At 37.6% G+C, this 18,375-nt stretch overlaps 1 protein-coding gene across 1 annotated transcript in view; it reads left to right on the top strand.

Annotated features, from left to right (window-relative positions):
- Window positions 1-11,707: 11,707 nt before the first annotated feature.
- Window positions 11,708-18,375, top strand: part of LOC142544420 (uncharacterized) — a 65,912-nt gene continuing 59,244 nt past the window's right edge. Inside the window, exon 1 of the mRNA XM_075651470.1 lies at window positions 11,708-12,191. The gene's annotated coding sequence lies outside the window, so the exon portion shown is untranslated. The remainder of the gene's footprint in view (window positions 12,192-18,375) is intronic.

Genomic DNA, 18,375 nt, shown 5'->3' with positions numbered 1-18,375 from the left:
TATGCATCATGAAATATTTATGAAAACGGGTCATGTTTGAAGTTTATGCATCTTCATGAAACGATATTTTAAGTACAAATATTTTTCACTGTTATATGTTGACTGTATTACGTATTACTTGCTATAAACATGATGGTGTGTTGAGTCTTTAGACTCACTAGGTGTGATGGATGCAGGTGAGGATGAGGGAGGACTTGACGGATGATTAGACTGGACTGATGGCGCACACAACCCGAGGACCAGCGCTTCTATTATTCCGCATTATGGCTTATGACTCATGATTTATGTTAAAGATTTTTAAGACTATTTATTTATGCTTTGAGAGATTTTTGAGGGGTTTAGTATGTGCTATTCTTTTCAACTTATTGTTTTTTAGGTTTGGTAAAATATGCGACGATTTCATTTTATCACTATTGCACTTGGTTTTTAAAATGCTAGTTGGTTAATGTTTAATTTTAAAGGGTAAAATATTTTATAAAAATATTTTCATGTGAGAAAGGTACATGGCCGAAAATTGAGTATTAAAAAAAAATTCTAGTACTTTTTAAGCAATAAAAAGGGCAGACGTTTCATAACTGATTTCAGTTCATAGTCAAATTATATAAGTTAGTCTTTCACCAGTTCATCTGTTTAAGTTCGCAATTCATACATAACAACTGATGAAATTTATCATTTGCAGGAAAGAGAAAAACAAAATTAAGCTTATATAAATACTTCATTCAACCACAAACGTTTGCACAGATTACATCATCATATTTTTCCTCTACATCAATTATCCACATTTTCAACCAAGTAGATAAAGGAGAGGTAGATGTCTTGACAAAGTTATGAGAAACAGCTATGCGATTGAGGATTTTCAGTTCATTTCGAAGCATTAGCTGATAGATATGACCATCCTTAAAGATATCCACCCACACAGCTATGTTCAAGTGCTCCCGCACCTTTCTCAACTCTGCCATCAGCTCGGGAGTGGTAGCCTCGCCAGTATTATACAGGAACTCAAGCTTCTGTAACTTTTTCCAGTAGTGAAGATTCTCATAGAAGACTTCATCTTCTATCACAGCCTTCCTAGTCTCCGGAGAAAACGGCGAAGCACTCGAGCTACCCGTATCTGCCATTCTTTTTGTCTTGAATATTTTCACCAATATGTTTGAAACTAACCGTGTTACTTCTATTTATAGCCGAATATCATGGAAGCTGAAGGGCCTTCAACGTTTCAGCAAACGATAATCTTTCTGACCTTTAAATTTATTTTATATCGTCACTTTAATTATTCTATGCACTGATTAAGGGGGAATAATGGTTTCAAGAGGTTAACTGAGAAGACAAATGTTAGTAAACTCTCAACTGAAAGGACACAGTCTTACAACTGATCGTTCAGTTGTGTATTTCACTAATCTTCTCATATAAGTTAACTAATTAACCATAATATATTCCAAATCAAGTGACGTGACTGTCTGCTATCTAATGATGAATCTCATTTTGAAAACGTGGAAGCATTTGAACCGTTTAAATTGTACACATGCTTACAGCACACGTACACACGTTTTTATTAAAAATTTTGAATGGACTGACACGTGTCCAGAATTTGAACAGTCACGAACAAATGTACTATGCCCGCTTCAATTCAGTTTTTTTTCTTACGAATACAATCAGTTCCTAAGAGCACACTAATTCCAGAGCTTATCTTTTACGAATTTCCGATCGTTTTATCTTTTGAAATGGCGAATCAAATCCTAGCTCACGTGTTGAACGCTATGACAATTGATTTTGACTCAGTTTTATCAGTTCAAGAAGAAGAAGTTAAGAACGTCTTTCTGAAGATTGAATCTGCTGGTCTCAGGATGTTTTTGGGACAATCTTCGCAGGAGATATACCCCAAGGAAGTAAATGAATTCTATCTGAAGGGGTTTGTCACTGCTGATGGAAGTATCTCTGTAACTATCAATGATCAGCTGTTGATCCTATCTGAAGAGGCCTTCGGAGAAATTTTCTCTTTGCCAACTGATGGGTACGTCAGCTTCTCTGAAGTCAAAACATCTGACATTGAGGAAATGCAATCTTTGCTGTCTGCTGATAGGCGGAAAATGAAAGTTTCCGATCCAAAGAAAGAGCTGAAATCATAAATTCAATTATTAGCAGACATTGTGGCGAAGGGTATATTAGCTAAGGCTGGCTCTTATGCTGCCCTTACTCTTGAAAAATTCCAAGTGATGACCATCATCATGGGAGAAAAGAAAGCTAACTGGAGGCATATTATTTTCAATATTCTGAGGAATATGCTTCGATCTACCAAACAATCAAGAGGCTTTGCTATTCCAATCAGTTATCTTCTGAAACTAGAGGGATTGGTAGCTGACAATGCTGGAAAATCATCAAAGTTCAAAGTATTCACTGCCAAGAACATCTTGCCTCCAAAGGCCAAATTGGACATTTCTCCCAAATAGTTTTTGAAAACCAAACAGAAGGTTGGGACGCAACCACCTGCTCCAACACCAACCAAGAAGACCAAAACTTTGGCCCAACTGAAGACTGCAAAACAAAAACTGATTATCAGTGAATCAGATTCGGAGAAAACTCCTTCTCCTAAGCTTGTCAAGAGACCGAGGACGCAAAGAGCTAAACCAATAACAGCGGTGGAATTCATTCCAACTGAGAAATTGACTCAATCACCTGCCCAAAAGCCTATTCAGGCTATCCCTTTGCAAGATGTTTTACCTGATGATTCAGTTACTGAAGAAAAGGCACCCGCTAAAGTAAGAGCTCCCTTGACTCATGTAAATCGCCCTACCATTCTGCCTCCGGCCAGATCTAAAGGCGTTATATTGAGGGAACAAGTGGACACCACTCACTCTGGTTTGGATATTCCTCACATTCTCACTACTGAAAAAGGAAGGGCAAGCTAGTCGAAGAGCCAAGACCATCTAATGCCATCCAAACTCACATTGACCTGGTTTGAGAACAGGTAAATGCATTTGCCACATCAAACTAAAATCTTTTGATAGTTGGAAGAGTTTTAGGACTGAGATTTTTGCCAAAGAGCTGAAGCACAAATCCCAACTGAAAAAGTTTATTAAACTTGAAGCGATTGTGTTGAATATAGTCAAAGCTGCTACTATTGCCCAGATATTGGAGAGGCAAAAATATTTCTTTGATCAAATTCGAGCCAAAAAGCTGACTAGAATGGTTGAAAAGCTGAAATCCAACTACAATCCCATAGGTCCATTTGCCTATAATGATAGAGCTGTGTTCACCCAACTGGACTCAGATCTTAGTGGCCTACAAAGGGAAATCAGATTTTGGGAACAGGATCAGGAATTGGTTCTTCCTGAAAAATCATCATGTTCAAAAACAGAAGAAGATACATTCTCCTCCCAGCAGAAAGAGCCATCTCCACAACCGATTGCTGAAGAACCACAATCATCTGCTGATAAAAAATTGTATTCCGAGGCTGAATTAACTTTTGCCAATATTGATGAAATCATTCAGACAGTAGCTCTGGAAGCTCAGCTAGAAGCAATACATTCTGAATCAGTTGCTCCTTCAACTGAGAAACCAGAACAAGAGGTTCAAATATCATCTGAAGAACCAGTTGAGCCTTTTGTTGCTGAAAAATTAATTCAGCAACAAATATCTGCTGAAACTGAAGAACAATCTGAAGTGCCCATCCAAACTTCAGAAAAAAAACTAACTGAATCGGAGGAAACTCAATTAATCATTGAAAATTTTCCACCTGAAGAGCAAGCCCCAGATTTGGAGCAAGAACAACAAGAAGCACAAATTTTTACAACTCAGACTGCAGAAGAAGTCATTGCATCAGAAGTTCTTGATCTTACAACTGCTGAAACTGAAGTTCAGAACATGATTTTAGTAATTTCTGATCAAACTTCTAAAGATCAAACACAGGGAACATCGAATCAGTCACCTCCTCTTCAATCCACAGAAATGGATATTGTCCTTGAATAAATCCAGAATATGCAGCACAATATGCAGCAGATGATTACTGAAATCAAGAAAATTCAATCCACACAATTCTCTCATATAGTCAAATTGGATTCTTCAATTGAATCTGATTCAGCAAAACTGAAAGCCATTCAAGCAAACATGGATTCTCTTACCCGAACTGTGCTTGAGATGAAGAATAACAGAGGTCTAGCTCAAAGTCTCTATACAATTCAGGATATAATCAGTCAACGAGTTGAGCAATTGGAAACTTCTGTTTCTAATAAAATGGAATTGCTACAGACTTGTTTACAAATTGCTGTCTCAAGTATCTCCTCAGATGTCAAAATTCTTTCCACTGACGTTCGAAGATTATCTGAGAAGATGTATTTGTTTGACAAAAAGAGGGAAGAAATCAAATATCAAAGAGCATCTTGAGAAACAAAGCAGTTAATCAGATTATTAGATTCAGCTGTTATTAAATCAAGACCTCTTTCAGTTCAAAAAAAAAATTCAATCTCTTATTTTATCTACAATGAGCTCAGACGTTCAGTTATTATCTACTTAGTTTTGTCAAACACCATAAAGGGGGAAATTGTTGGAAACTAAATTCCGGCGTTTGACAAAATATGAACCAACTGAAAATACGAACCAACTGATCGAGTAAACTGAACTCAGCAACTGGACTTAACAACTGAAATCAGCTGATCTAATAAAGAAAACTGATCAGTTGAAAACCGATCAGTTGATACATTCAGCCGTAACTAAACATGTCTCGGGAAAGAACATTCAACCGACAAAGAGACACAAAAGACTGCAACTGAATATGAAACGCCGCACTTCAATCAATACAGCTTAGAACAACGCATTTCGGCTAAAGCAGTTAAGATGCCACATTACAATAAATGAAGGAATAATGAAGTGGCAATCAACGGATACAAAGATTCAAATATATCTCAAGTTACCGTTGGAAGGGAAGCTTATAAATATGACAGAAGAACAGCTGAAACACAACAAGATCATTCCATTCAAAGCTTGCTGTTACTCAGCCAAAATCTTAGCTCACTCTTACTTGATTTATTCGTAGCAGTCAAGGCTACAATTTGAGCTCACTAGCACTTTGTAATAATCGTTAAATTCGATAGTGCTAAGATCAGTTACGCACTGAGAACATTTTGTAATACTAAGAGTTTCAGCTTTTGGCAGTGATAAGTCCAAACTGAAGTGGGTCAGTACAAATCTTGTATTCAATCAAAGTCTTTTAGTGGAAATCCTATCCTTGAGATAGAAGGGGTGACGTAGGAGTAATTGAAATCTCCGAACATCCAGAAACAAACCTTGTGTATTTTATTTTTGTATTCTATCTTTCAGTCAGTTACTTTCCGCAACTACTTTAGTTTAACTGATTGTCATTGACCAACAAGATTCCGAGAATCAGTTTGTCACCAAACTGAACTCAAAATTCGAAAAGATCAGTTTTAATTGTGAGTGTTTATTCAACCCCCCCTTCTAAACAATCTTGATAAGTTAATCGATCCTATCATATTTTAAGTTTAATTTATGAGTTCACATATATAATTACGTATAATTTATGCGGATCAAATTATATTTCCAAAGGATTCGACATTTGATTTATATTTATAATTCCCAAAATTTTCATATTTCAGCTAGTAATTTCTTTTTTGAAAAATGTATGTCAATAACTACAATATTCACTAACTATGGCAATAAGGTGTATAAATTTGCTCTTTTTTCTCTAAAGTTTTCTCATACTCCTATATATTTTTAAGTCATTTTTATATATTATATTCACTCGAGTATTCAAATCCAAGAATTATGTGATTCGATACGACACCATTCTGAAGACTGTATATTTAGTTAAGATGCATGTGCTACGATTAAGGATGTTAAATTAAAATTTTTAATTTTATCTTACAGATTTGCTGAAGCTTAAGCTGTTGGTTGTTGCACTGAACATTGAATAGATGACCTATTCTTGTCTGCCTTTAAGTTCTAATTCTGGGATTGAACTCCTTTAAGTTTCTTAATTTTGATGGATGTGTTGGATTTCGACTAATTTAGCAGCATTCAGTTGTCACCTCATCGATGGTCATATAAGTATGCACGATAGATATATAACATATCAAAACTCCCCAAACTAAATAGGTGATACTCACGGAGAATTTAGGGTCCGATTCCAGCAAGTGTCACTAGTCCAGACGCATGTTTTGGAATTGTCTTGAGCCTGAAATCACGAATAAGACCGTTAGAAGGAGGCCAGGAGGGTGTTCTGGCGTAACCCCTCCGACGCTCAAGTCAGAGACTGAGGATATATGAGGGGAGCAGCTAAGGGTGCTGCTGAAAATAATATAGTGAATGAATTAACTGAACACTCAAACCTGATATTTAAAGGAGAATACCTGGGCCCTTGATAGGCTTGTCTTCCACTTGGGCTAGGGATGGGCCAGGGATAGTGGGCCCATCCATGGGGTATCACAAGTCTTGTGGGACCCTTAACTCCTAATCGTTATTACAATTCAATTTGATTGTGGTTAATTAATTACAGCGAAAAACAAGTTTAAATTTTCTTTACAATGAGCTCAAAACATCTTGTTTGAATACTAAAAATAGTATTTCATCTCATATCATAAAATATGCCCACACATAATCAAACCCAAATACAGACAAACAATCATATCCTCGGGACATGACCTGGTATATAGATACATATAAATATATACTGGGATAGACCACTAAACCTCAGCTCAAACTATGACTCCTTCCAGAAGCACCCTCTCCGGTCTCCTGATATCCTGGAGTACCTGTCATTGTCCACATACAAAGACAACAAAAGCCCCCTTTGGGGTGATCAAAGCTCAGTCTGAAACAACCACAATATATACCAAAAGTATCTAAACAATATATATGGTATGCAATGCATGTATGTCGTGGAGGTATCAGGTCAAATGCCCATCCACTGAGCATATATTAGAATCAATCGAATAGCTATCAAATCAATGCTCGAGCTGGCACATCAGCCTCAATCAGGGATACTCGTGTGATAACGACGACAAAGCGCTATCAAATTCCAAATTTCAATCAATCAGCGGGGCCACTAATGACTATGCTTTAAGGGCCACATAATACCAAACATAGTTTCGTGTTTGTAGAGCCCAAAATCAGTACACGTAAAACCCATGCATTTATTTAATAGTTAAATTATTTATTTAAGTTTAAAATGATTTATAGCGATGCATGACCTATTTAAATTGCATTATTTTAAATTATTTATGTTTATGTGATACACGTTAAAATGTTTTCTCGAGTTTCATGTTTCAGACGATTATTCGATGCCGGATCGAGGAAAAGAGACCGGTGACGATTTTGGAAATTTTAAATGTGGTATTTTATTTTAAGTTAGATTGAGGTGTTTTAATTAATTTACCTAGTTTTAATATTTTAAAGGCCTAATTTAATTATTAAGTGATCTTATGATTTTACTACTTTTAAAAGTTAGTGAGTGTGCATCTTATTTTAAATTAAGGGATTTGGTGTAGGTAGGGAGGATTAACTTTTAATCAACACTTTTATTTTTAATTAAGCAATTTTATTCCCCTAATTACTATCAAGCTCACGCACACACACACTTTTACACACACTAATACCGATATCACACACACACACACATTCTATTCCACAATTCAGATTTTTATTTTGAGAGCAAAACCAAGGGTTCCTCTACCATAGAGCAGCCGCCCCCTCCCTCTGATTTTCCAGCAAGATTTCGTTGAGTTTTCGTCAAAGAAAATCGCGCCACGTTCGCCCTGGATCGTCTCTCGCATCCTTCCCGCTTCGGCGTCGTCGTTCGGTAACGTTAAAGATTTAAAGACATGTATATTCTGTTTTTCCTGCGTCGATCTTGTCGTATTATATTTTGCAATGTTTTTATGCGAGAAAATCCATGGATGTTTTTATGCGAGAAAATCCATGGGTGATGTAAATGGTTTGAGCAAAAAATTGTTGGATCAATCTATGCAACATTTTTAGATCTCAGAATTTCGTTTTTACTGTATTTTGGATTACTGCGACTTTTCGGTCGAGATTTTGGGAAAACTTTCAACATATGAAACGTAGAAATTTTTGATACCTTTGATTTGATATAAAATTCGAAATATTTGGATGAAAATTGAGTGAATTATGATTGTTCTCGTGGGACTGCTCAAACTGCGTTTTTCTGAAAAATATGTTACTGATGTGTTTTTGAAGTGTTTGAGTTGCAGGCTTCATTGGACATCGCTAGGCCATCACTACTGCGTTTAGACATGATGTGGGATGTGTTTAGGTACTATTTGAGGTTTCATTTTGAGTCGGGGATGGCTTGGGAGACAATAGAATTCGTAGGAAGATAATGGTGTCGAATTTTAGAATTTGTGTCGTTTTGTTGTTGATTGTCGACGTTGTGGTTGTTGGATTTGTTGTCACGGGTTGGAGTCAATACCGTAGCGTCCTAAGATGGGTCTCGAATAGTCCATTCAATTGAGTTGGGAGAACTAAGCACAATATAAAAATTTCAGCAGGTTTGTTTTCACCCGAGGCTAGCCGGACCCCTACACGGACCCTGGCTAGCTGGACCCTTACATGGACTTTGGCACGGGGTCCGTGCCCTTGTTTCTTCCGGAGTGCCATTTTCCAGTGCCTACATGGACCCCTAGACATACCCTAGCACGGGGTCCGTGTCCTTCTTTCTTTTCGGCGTGTCTTTCCAGAGTCTACACGGACCCAGAGCCGGACCTGGGCACGGGGTCCGTGTACCTCTTGTTTGGGAATAGTTTAGGCTTCCATTTGAGATTTGTTTTGGGGTTCTATGCTATGGTTTAATACGATGATTAAACGAGGTCAAGTTCCGAGTGATTTAGAATGTCATAAGCTATTTATTTAATTCGGTGGTGAGAGCGAGCTACCTACGTCTAAGTTATGCAAAATAAGTGTTGGAACTCATGTTAGTATGTGCAGCAGTGGCCCAAGCTAGATCCAACGAATTCCTCAACGCCAAGTAAGTATGTTCGACGTGCAAACAAAATATTTCATGTTTTTGAGGTATGCTAAATGTCTTGTGACCAAATTATGTATGGGATTGGAAAGCGGTAAAGTATGACCAGAGACCAATCCACACCGTTAAATTACGAACGAGTTTAGATCAAGATTGGAAAGCGGTAAAGTATGACCAGGGACCAATCCACCCGTTAAATTATGAACGGGGATCTCATGTATATGGCAGTGGATATTCCCTGTCAGCCCAGTACTGTGGTTTAGTCTGATCAAGCGTATTTATGTATGGGTCACTTGCTTTGAAACATGCCTCTACGCAAAATGATGAAGTTTATGTATGTTCAAGTATGTACAAAGTAAGCATGTTTAAGAAAAGTTTTATGTTGATGGCACGTCTATGTTTGTATGTACGTATGCTTAATCTAATTTATGCAAGTTCAAGTTCCAGTATGTACGTTCTATTTTAAAGCTGCATGTGATCTTATTACGTAGTACTCGTTACTTCCAGTTTATACATGTTGAGTCTTTAGACTCACTAGACTTGATCGATGCAGGTGAGGATGAGTTTGAAGAGACGAGGGGTGGTGATCAGTGAGCTGGCTTGGACTGAGCGGGAGGCTAAACCAGAGGACCGCCATATTTTAAGTTTCATGAAATTTTCAAAATACTCTGATTTTACGTTTTGGTTTTGAACTTTAAACAAGCATTTTTCTTTAGCAAAATTTATTGTGATCCATCTTATTGCAAATACTTTTGTTTTGACAGTTTATTTATGATCAATTTGAAAGTTTATTTTATATTTAAGAAAATTTTTATTTTTCCGCAAATTTCAAATAGTTCAAAATACGGTACGTTACAGTGTTCACAAACCCCAGAATCAAATCCAATCATATCAGGGTATCTAAGGATCATAGCTCAATGTGCATGTCATGTATGCCACATAAACTCAATAAATAAGGAATATAGACATGTATTCCCAATCCAATCATTCAAACATATATCATATAATACAGATACATGTCGTATGTTACCCGGTTGCAACATACCTCAATTCTTCGTTCCCGTCGATGTAGCTTGAAGATATCAGTATAATAATCAACATCAATAACATATTCATTTCAATCAATAGCATCATTCAAAATCAACAATATAAGTTTCAAATATCTTTTGAAAATTCAAAAATTCATATCAAATCGAAATCATAACATAATTCAATTTTGACTTCAAAACTTAGTTTTTTTGTCGGTTAGTCTACCACATATATAATCAGAATCAATCTCAATCCAACGATTAAAATTCTCTAATTATAATAAATTGGGAATAATTCAAAATAACATCACTATAATCATCTCTTCTTCGTTAAAATCATACGTTAGTCAACAATCTTCAATTTTTGTATAATTTAACAATTTATCAGATTTATTCCAAAAATCGACGAATTTCAAACTCACCAAAAATATAAAATTTATACCTCAAATCGAAGATCTCGTGTCAACGATCCCAGAACTGAAGTCGATTCGTCGATTGGATAACCTGATAAATCGCACGATCGAAAAGAAAACCAAAACCTTTTTCTCTTCTCTCTTCTCTCTTCTCTCACTTTCTGTAACTTTCTGAAAGTGACGTTAAATGTTTCAAATTTATCTCTTTTTCTTAATATTATATTATATTATAAATATAATATAATATAATATATATTATTTAATATTTTAACACCGGTATATATCTCTTTGGACCAGTCAAACGATCAAATTTTCCAAAACCCAAAACATGAAACTTCTATATCTCTGAGTTTTCTAGGTTATATCCAAATTTCAAATCATTTGAATTTCATATGATCAAGACATGTCACTAATTACCATTTTTTTAAAATTAATTCATTATTTTTCAACTTATTTACGAAAATGCCATCAAAATAAATTGAATATTTTTCAACTTATTTACAAAAATATCATCAATACTATTTTATTTTCAAGGTCTCACATTTATCCCCAATAAAAGATTTCGTCCTCGAAATGTCATACATCTCTATATACATAACATTGGCAAGCATATAATATGTCACCAGTTATAGTACATATCAAAACTAAAATCAGTAAATGGATCACTATACATTGAATACAATGGAACAAGTGGAATATAATCAAACAAGTGCATATATGATTCTCGCATCTTGCTTTCCAATCCCACGTTGACTCCTCCGCACCATGTCGTTTCCATTGCACTCGAACTAACGGAATCGATTTATTACGCAGTACTTTCTCCTTCCGATCCATAATGCAAACATGTTGTTCAACATAGGAAAGAGAAGGATCAAGATCAACTTCATCAGGTGCAAGTACATGTGATGGATCTGGTTCATACTTTCTCAACATAGAAACATGAAATACATCATGAATGGAAGATAAAGCTGGTGACAATGCTAACCGATAAGCAAGATCCCCAACTCGATCAAGGATCTCGTATGGACCAACATATCGAGGTGATAACTTCCCTCGCATGCCAAATCGAACAATGCCTCTAAAGGGAGATATTTTCAAAAAAACTTGATCACCTTTCTGGAATTCTAAGGGTCGTCTTCGTTTATTCGCATAACTCGTTTGACGATCCTGAGCAGATTTCATCTGCTGTCGAATTAACTGAACCTTATCATTCATTTTGTAAGGTCCTGAAATTAATTATCCGGTAATTTTGGCATAATTAGAATATTTATTGAGTTGTAAATTAAAATAATTATTTATGCCAAATAATTTTTGTAGGTGTGTTAAAAATATGTATTTTAGAATATCGGAGAATTTAACGATATAAAATACATATAGAGTTTAAATAACACACGGGAGCAAGATTAATGCAAAACCCGGATTTTATTGGGCATGTGTTACTATTTTTTTTAGTAACTAATATACATATACATACACACAACTTATCTTTGAGAGAGAGAAGAAGCCAATTTCCCAAACCCATTCCCGTAGCTTTCCTTTTTTTTTTTCTTCAAAATTTTCGTCACTTTCAGCACCTTCATTTTGGAGAGGTCATAACTTTACCGTCCGGCGTCGAAATCACGAACGGTTTGAGGGGTTTTCTTCCTTACATCAGTAGCTTCATTTTGAACCATGAATCGCTACTTTTGATGCTCGTTTCAGCCCCAATCGAACCCTGTTTCGGAACTGATCCTGTTCGAGTTTCTTGTTCGATTTTAGGTGATCTATTGCTTGGTTTTTCTTGGTTGTTTGGAGTATATTGAGCAAGGCTTTGAAGCTTAAATCTTACCTTGCTGTACCTGCGTTTTCCAGCTAGTTTTCAGTTCGGTTTTTGGTCGTTGATAGTGTTTTCCGACGTCTTTTTCGGCGAGTAGCAACATTAGACCACTAGCGACTAGTTTATACTTCGATCTTGGTAATTTTGGATCCAATTCCAGATTTTTCGGTGCTTAAGTAGGCTGCCCCGAAGTGTAATTTTACTCGCTTCGATTTAATTTCGCTTTGTCGATTTTAATGCATTATATTGACGTATATATTGGGTTTATATTGTAGGTTCGATCGTTGGAGAGCTTTGAGGTATAAATCGAAGAGTTCGTGAATTAGTATCGAGTTAATCGTGTGATTCTTTTGGAGAATTACGGTTATTTAGTTGAAATTTCAGAATTGTTGAAATTGATTCGCGAATTAAGTTTTGATAATTAAAAATCAATAAGTTGGATTAATTTAGTTTTATTGGCGAATTGTGAATTATTCGACCTATTTTTATCATTGTTAGGTCGAGGAGATTAAAGTTGAGCTTGTTGTCATTATCAGTCGGTATATGTATGTTACAGCTCGGTAATATACGACGGTAAAACATAAATTATGTTTAATTGTCATTCTGTGTTACATGGATCGTGTTTATGATTTGTTGATTGTTGTAAATTGTTAAATGCCTTCGTTGTGATCTATGTTTATTATTATGACATATTATTGGCATTTAGCATCGGGCATACAGTTATGACATTCATGTTGAGCCTATCGTTCTTGTTTGCCCATTGTTGATATCCGTTGTTATCTGGCACTGTTGTTTATCTCGGGATCATAGTGTGGCTGATAGGCCTATACACGTGAGACCGTAGATGTGATTGAACAATCCCGTGGTTAGTGCAGCCTATTGAGGTGAGCGCTGGGATTGTGTCATCTAGTTCGTTTTCTTGTGTCATCCTGTTATATCGTATCAGCTGTATGGAGGCCGAGCCAGGGGTGTTATTCAACACAGCTTGGCATACCTCGCATACTTGGCAGGGCGGTTTAGCTGCATTATGATGTAGCTCCCCTGTGTTGTTGCTCGAGCATGATTCCAGTTGTTATCGTACCGTTTGTTGGCTCCTGTTATCCCGGTTATTCGTTGAGCCTTTCATGCATTGCATATCACATTTCATTATATGATTATGCATGATTTATGTTATTGTTGTTATTGTTGGGCTGTTTCATACCAGAATCCTAACCTCAGTTGTTTACTAGGAGGGCTATTGTGGTTGCTATTGGGCACCATGGCAGATCTCCCGAGTCGTTTTGCAGCATCAGGCCGAGGTTCCGCCAGTGGAGCTCGGGATTGAGGTTGGATTGCTTGGTTCTGTTCAGTGGAGTCTCCCAGTTAATCTATATGTATGTCTTGGAGTTGTGTCAGTTCGGTGTCGTATTTTATTTGTCGGGGAGATGCCCCGAGTATCTGTATGGGTGTTTGACATGTTATTATTTAGTTTGGATCAGTTTTAGTATATTTTAAAGCCTTGCCGGCTTAGTTGAATTGATGTTTGAGAATTGTTGATGTGTGCCTGGCAGGTACTTGCATGTGACTGTATATGTTTATCGCAGCGTCAGTTTTGAGTCATTTTATTATTTTCTGATGCTTGAGTTTTTTTTTCGGGATGTCCTATTTACGGGGAGGTCATGCCGAAATTTTTCTAGGCCCTGTGGTCCGTTTTAAATTATTTTAAACCATTTCCGCTCCAAATCTAAATCAAACCATTATTGTTTGATCATTAATTGTCATTAGAGTAAATGAGCCTCACATCTTGGTATCAGAGCGTAAACTGGGATACGCTCGAACTAGAGTCTAGGACACTTCAGTCTTGGCACTAAAATGGTTGTTGCGCCTGTGTATGCTACTTGACAACATGCTTATGTGATTATATGATTTGTTTACTTCCTTTCTAATTGTTTTGGTGTTTTATCGTAAATAATGGAAGGAGGTGGAGAAATCCTGTTGATGAGATTCCTCTAGCTCGAGGTCGAGGTCGTGGACGTGGCAGACCTCGTGTCCGTGTTGTTGATGATACTTTTGTTGATCAAGCTGCTGATCAGCTAGAGTAGCTTAGGATGGATGAATTAGTTGCGCGTTTCCATTCTATGCATCCACCTCGATTCAGTGGTTCGGATGGAGCCGAGAAAACTGAATTATGGATTTCTGAGATTGAGGAATTGTTTGATTTGATCGAGTATCCTCCAAAGTGTCGATTGAGATTAGCTGTGCATCAGTTGAAAGATCGTGCTAAAATGTGGTGGTCTACTACATCGATGACTTTAGATGCTCAGAGGATTGTTCCATCATGGGATATATTCAAGCTGAAGTTTAAGGAGAGTTACTGTCCTCCATCATTCTACAGTTCTAAGGCTTCTGAGTTTCATAACCTGAAACAAGGCAATATGTCAGTTGCGGAGTATGCAGATTCTTTTTATGCTATGCTGAGATATGCTCCTCATGTTGCTGCAAGTCAGGTTGCGGTTGTTGAAAGTTTTATTGAAGGATTGAACGATCATCTGCACCCTTTTGTTTCTACCGGTAAGCCACTGAATTATCTTGAAGCAGTGGAAATAGCAAAAAGGGCTGAAGCTTGTCTTAAGAGGAGTGGCAATCGAGTTCCTACCCAACATCATCAGTAGAGGAAGCAACAATTCAGTTCATCTGGTTCTGCATCTCTTCGTCCACGTGGGAAGCAATTTAAGAAGCCTGGTTCTAGTTCTTCGAATTCAGGGAGTTCAGGGAACCGTGGTGGATATCGTTACAGTGGACCTTATTTTGATCACTGTGGGGGCAAGCATTCCAGAAATCAGTGTGTTGGAGTTCAAGGGGTTTGTAATAATTGTGGTCGGCCGGGTCATTTTTCTAAGAGTTTGTCCTAGTAAAACGGGGAAATCAGCCCAGGCAGGTAGTGGAGCTCAGAGTAATAGAATTCCAGCAGCGTCCCAGTCTTCCCATCAGCCTAGTCGCCCTTCGCATCAGAGCAGAGGGCAAGGTGGTCAACAGAATCAGTCATCTGTTCATGTATTTGCCTTGACTGAGGATGAGGCTCAGGCAGCTCCAGGTACTGTCATTTCTGGTAATTGTACTCTATGTGGTTTTATAGCACGAGTGTTATTTGATACCGGAGCATCTCATTCCTTTGTTTCTCATGCATTTGTCATTTCGCATGATCTTCGCACCACTAGTATGAATTCCAATCTATCTGTTGCTACTCTGATGGGCAAAATTATTATCACTGATAATGTGCTGTTCAATGCGATTTTGTTTCATGAGGAAAATCTTCTATATCTGAATCTCGTAGTCTTACCTATGCATGACTTTGATTGTATCGTTGGTATGGATGTTTTGACTGCAAATCGTGCCACTGTTGACTGTTATCGAGGAATAGTTCGTTTCAGACCTAGTTTTGCTCCTAAATAGAATTTCTATGGCCGTGGTTCTCAAGCCAAGATTCCTCTAGTTTCTGCCATTGAGATGAATCGATTGTTAGATTCTGGTCATGAAGGTTTTCTGGTTTATGTTGTTGATCTATCGCAAGATGAGCGACGGATTTCTGATATTCCTGTAGTCTGTGAGTTTCCTGATGTGTTTCCAAAAGAGATTCCTAGTTTTCCACCAGAACGAGAAGTTGAGTTCAGTATCGAATTAATGCCATGAACTAAACCCATATCTCGAGCACCATATCGTTTAGCTCCTGTAGAGCTGAAAAAACTGAAAGAACAATTACAGGATTTGTTGAGTAAAGGTTATATTCATCCTAGTTCTTCGCCATGGGGTGCACCGATTCTATTTGTTAAGAAGAAAGATGGTACGATGCGGATGTGTATTGATTATCGACAACTGAATAAGTCTACTTTCAAGAATAAATATCCACTCCCTAGGATTGATGACTTATTTTATCAGTTGCAAGGTATTTCGGTGTATTCTAAAATTGATCTCCATTCTAGGTACCATCAAGTGCGAGTTAGACAAGATGTGCCGAAAACAGCTTTTCGCACGAGATACGGACACTTTGAATTTTTGGTTATGCCTTTTTGTTTGACCAATGCTCCTGCTGTGTTTATGGACTTGATGAATCGAGTATTTCGTAAATATCTCGATCGTTTTGTGATTGTATTCATCGATGATATTCTTGTTTATTCCAAGTCCGTGGAAGAGAATGCCAAACACTTGAGGATAGTTCTTCGAATTCTTCAAAAGAAGCAGTTGTACACCAAGCTATCCAAGTGTGAGTTTTGGTTAGATAGAGTTGTGTTTCTTGGCCATGTCATATCTCAATAAGGTATTTCTGTCGATCCAAATAAAGTGGAAGCAGTTCTGAACTGGGCATGACCGACAAATGTGCCAGAGATTCGTAGTTTCATGGGTTTAGCTGGTTATTACCGGAGATTTATTGAAAATTTCTCAAAGATTGCTAGACCTATCACTCAACTGACTCAGAAAAATCAGAGATTCATTTGGTCTGATGAATGTGAGTCAAGTTTTGTCGAGTTGAAGAAGAGATTGACTTCTGCACCAGTTCTTACCATTCCAAGTGGTTCTGGAGGATTCGTTGTTTGTACCGACGCATCGAATAAAGGATTAGGTTGTGTTCTGATGCAGCGTGGCAGAGTTGTGGCCTATGGTTCTCGTCAGTTGAAACCGCATGAGTCTAAGTATCCTGTTCATGACTTGGAGTTAGCTGCTATCGTTTTTGCTCTCAAGAGTTGGAGACATTATTTGTTTGGGGAGCAACTTGTAATCTATTTTGATCACAAAAGCTTGAAATATCTGTTCTCTCAGTCAGATCTGAATATGAGAAAGAGACGTTGGATGGATCTTTTGAAATATTATGATTGTGAGATCCAGTATCATCCGGGAAAAGTGAATGTCATTGCCGATGTTTTGAGTCGTAAGGTTGTTGATGTTAATTTATCCTCGATTCGTGTTTCTAAGTTACGAGAGGATATTTGCACCTCTGGGTTGGATTTTCAAATCCAAGGTAATGCTGTTTGTGTATCTCAGATGTCTGTTGAGCCAGAGTTGATTCAGATTGTAAAGTCAGCTCAAAAAACTGATGATCGAGTTCTGAAATCTTATGAGTTAGTGTCTCAAGGACACCAATCTGGTTTCTCAATTCACTCAGATGATTCTCATCGGTTGAATGGTAGATTGGTTGTCCCAGATATTCATGAATTGCGTACAACCATCCTTAGAGAAGCTCATTGTACTCGATATAGTATCCACCCAGGAGGAAGGAAAATGTATCATATTCTACGGCCTCAGTTTTGGTGGAAGAATATGAAAAAGGATGTGGCTGAGTTTGTGTCTCGTTGTATGATCTGTCAGCAAGTCAAAGCGGAACGAATGAGACCGGGAGGATTACTGCATAGCCTTGAGGTTCCTTAGTGGAACTGGGAGCACGTAGCTATGGATTTTGTCACGCATTTGCCACGTACTTCTCGTCATTTCGATGCCATTTGGGTGATTGTCGACAGATTATCTAAATCGGCACACTTTATTCTGTATGAGAGGACATATTCGTATAAGAAGATGGCTCGTCTGTATATTGAAAATGTTGTGAGACTTCATGGAGTTCCAGTTGCAATAGTCTCAGATCGTGACCCTAGATTCACATCAAAATTTTGGACTAGTTTCCAAAAGGAAATGGGTACACGGCTTGCGATGAGTACTGCGTACCATCCTCAGACAGATGGTCAGACAGAGCGTACGATTCAGACACTCAAGGATCTGTTTCGAGCTGTAGTCATAGATTTTAAAGACAGTTGGCAGGAAGTTTTACCACTAGTAGAATTTCATATAACAACAGTTTCCAGACGACTATTGGTATGGCTCCTTTTGAAGCTTTGTACGGCAGACGATGTCAATCACCTCTTTGTTGGGATGAATTTGGTGAGAAGCAGTTGACTGGACCAGACATTGTTCAGGAAATTCATGATAAAGTCCAGTTGATTCGTCAAAGAATGAAAGCTGCCCAAGATCGTCAAGCTAGTTATGCTAACAGACGTCGTCGACCTCTAGAATTTCAAGTTGGAGATTTTGTGTTTCTGAGGATCTCTCCGTTTAGAGGTGGTGTTCGTTTTGGCATGAGGGGTAAGTTATCACCTCGTTTCG

Source organism: Primulina tabacum, chromosome 5 (genome assembly GCF_025594145.1).
Source record: "Primulina tabacum isolate GXHZ01 chromosome 5, ASM2559414v2, whole genome shotgun sequence".
Lineage (NCBI taxonomy): Eukaryota > Viridiplantae > Streptophyta > Magnoliopsida > Lamiales > Gesneriaceae > Primulina > Primulina tabacum.
Note: the sequence above shows the minus strand (reverse complement) of the source record. Positions and strands in the feature narration are given on the sequence as shown.